This window comes from Limulus polyphemus, unplaced genomic scaffold (assembly GCF_000517525.1).
Source record: "Limulus polyphemus unplaced genomic scaffold, Limulus_polyphemus-2.1.2 Scaffold191, whole genome shotgun sequence".
In the NCBI taxonomy this organism is placed as follows: Eukaryota; Metazoa; Arthropoda; class Merostomata; order Xiphosura; family Limulidae; genus Limulus; species Limulus polyphemus.
In genome coordinates this window covers 476,489-479,483 of record NW_013665801.1, presented here as the reverse complement: position 1 = coordinate 479,483, position 2,995 = coordinate 476,489, and the positions used below count along the sequence as shown (strand labels likewise).

Sequence of the window (2,995 nt, the reverse complement as noted above, 5' to 3'; positions counted from 1 at the left end):
CACACGGCTGAAAGGGCGAGCATGTTTGGTGGGACGGGGATGCGAACCCCCTACCTAAATATATCAGAACTAATATCTACCTTAGTAAATAATGTACCAAGTTCAATATACGGGGCTAAATTGGAATATGTATTATCATAAAACTCATAACTCATAATAATTAGGATTCATTGATTCATCAGTTGAGTGTTATCCTTACTATTATCGATATTTTCTGCTGTAATCCAAATAATATCTCACAAGTCTCAACCAGATTAGAAAATTAAGGTAATCCTAAATTCATATACTAAGCAACCAGTAATCCACAGAGATGTAAACAGTTTGTTTGCTTGTTACGTTGTTAAGTATAAAATTGCGCAATGTTCTATCAGTCTATGCTGACAACGGGTATCAAAACCAATTTTTAGCGTTATAAGCTCTCAGACTTACTGCTGAGCCACTGGGAAACAGTGTAAAGAATAAAATAATAAAAGTATAATATATTGTTTGTTTGTTTTGAATTTCGCGCAAAGCTACACGAGGGCTATCTGCGCTAGCCGTCCCTAATTTAGCAGTGTAGAGGGAAGGCAGCTAGTCATCACCACCCACCGCCAACACTTGGGCTACTCTTTTACCAACGAATAGTGGGATTGACCGTCACATTATAACGCCCCCACGGCTGAAAGGGCGAGCATGTTTGGTGGGACGGGGATTCGAACCCGCGACCCGCAGATTACGAATCGAGTGCCCTAACCACCTGGCCATGCCGGGCGCAGTATGATATATATATAATTACACCCATATTAAACAGTCAATGAATTATTGAAATGAAACTAGTTTCAAACAAAAACTTCCATATAAAGTTTAATTATTGAAAAATAATAAAACTAGTAGTTTATCTCATTTACTGTCTCTGATTTCCTCTCCCCCTAGAAACACGTTGCTATGGTACGCGCAAAACTATATGATCCTCGTAAGAAGGGATTTTACAACTTGCGGTATTTTTCCCATTTAAACTTCATAATGAATCATGATTACAGTTACAATTGGAAAGTTCTAGTTGGAGTAATGTCTGTAGATTCAGTAATATAATAACATTTTTCAAAAACTTACTCAACCATCATGAACTGTATCTTGAAAATTTGTTGTTCATCAACGTAATATGAAAAAAAAAAAGAATTGAAGAACACCATTTCTTTGGATGACGTATCGTGTGTTGCCATATTTTTATCAAGAAAAAAAAAGTGGGATATTATTAAGAAATACCTAATTATATTCTTCTCAGAATTTCAAAACTTTAGTTATTTTTATCTGTATTCTTAAAAAAGTCCAAGTATAAACTCACTCAACCATGTTTACTGATGGTAGATTCTATTGATTTATATGTTAAGGTTGAAAATTATATTTACAAACATTTAACTTCAATTTTAACTTCCTAGAGAGTTCCATTCTTCAAAATTTTAAAACTCTCCCAGATAAACATTGATGGAAATTGAAATAATTCCTGCAAGTATTATTAAATGATTTGAAATATTTCCTTTTTACTTTTTTATGTAGGAAATCTCGTTAAATCAAGTAAAATGAAGATATAAATGAACTATTTAAATCAATTGCACAATATAAATTACAATGTTTCTAATTCACTTTTCATTAGGAACTATACTTTATCTTAGAATCTTGTTGTATGTAAGAAAATATGAAACATATATTAGGTGTTTGTTTACTATTTAGTAAGAAAGAGAATTCTGTTCCGTGGAAACGCGAAGACGACACTCCAGAAAGAAATGAGCGTGCTCGGAAAGCTTACGAAGCTCTGCTGATAGTAACAGCCAGAAAACCCGAAACTCCTGAATATGCCGAATTTTCTCGAGCAGTCAAAGAAATAGCACGAAAAAAATTTGGGTTTGATTACGGAGAAGAAGAGGTAGTTTCCTAAGTAACAAATAAATCTCTTATTAAATTCGCTCAGTTTGTTGAAACGTAGAGAGATTTAAGTCAAAGCTTCATTCGCAAATGTAATTGTTATGATTGCGACAGAGATGGAAATTATAAGACTTTCTCGATAAAAGCTTTTACTTTTATTATTATTATCCGAAGTAAAACTTCTCATCCTCAATTAATCGAGTTAATCTAGAATAATTTTCCGATTAGTTACATAATTATTAGCATAATTAATACTGAAATCTGAGTTTACTGATTTTAATGTAAATGTTTTACATTTTTTTTATAGCCGTGGTTATAAAGTTGTACTTCTGCGCATGAGCCAATTTTTGATGTTAAATGTTCTGTGTAGTTTTTGTTTTTTTAACTAGTTGATTTGTATTATAAATGTACGTATTTAACTTTATACCAAATCTACGCACAAAACATGAGATAGATAAGAAATTTAACCACTAATTTGGGTATGACCGATTAAAATTGCACACTTAATGCTTTACTCATAATCCTTGTTAAGCGTACTTTACTGTTTCATGAAATTAGAACATTATCACATTGTTAGATACGTGCTTTTAAACAGAGAATCGAGAGTCAGATAAAGTTTAAAAGTAAGACTTTTATGTAATTTTTTATTGATTTTATGTATGTCAGAAAGACAATTATTTAGCTCAGAAACAATAATTCTAGGTCAATACATATGTGACAGCTTTTCATGAAGCAGTTCTACTGTACGTCTTAGCCTTGAATGAGACTTTGGAAGAAGGAGGATATATTACCAATGGTAGTGTTATTACTCAGAAAATGTGGAATCGAACGTTTGAAGGTAAAATAAACTAATTAAGGAAAGTTTTTAAACAATTATCAAAGATTGGCTGATAATATTCCTACCGAACATTATTAAAAGTTAATGAATAACAAAAATTAGTGTGTTTTTTTTCTTTCTATTCCAGTACAAAGAATTTAATTAACGAGGTAGTACAGAAATGAATATATCCATTAGACTTATTGTTCTATAAATAACAGACGTGATAGGGAAATATTAGAAAATAAATTTATATCTGTGGCATCAGATTTCACG

At 31.8% G+C, this 2,995-nt stretch overlaps 1 pseudogene; it reads left to right on the top strand.

Moving 5' to 3' along the window:
* Positions 1-2,995, top strand: part of LOC106478225 — a 109,945-nt pseudogene that overhangs the window by 44,090 nt on the left and 62,860 nt on the right.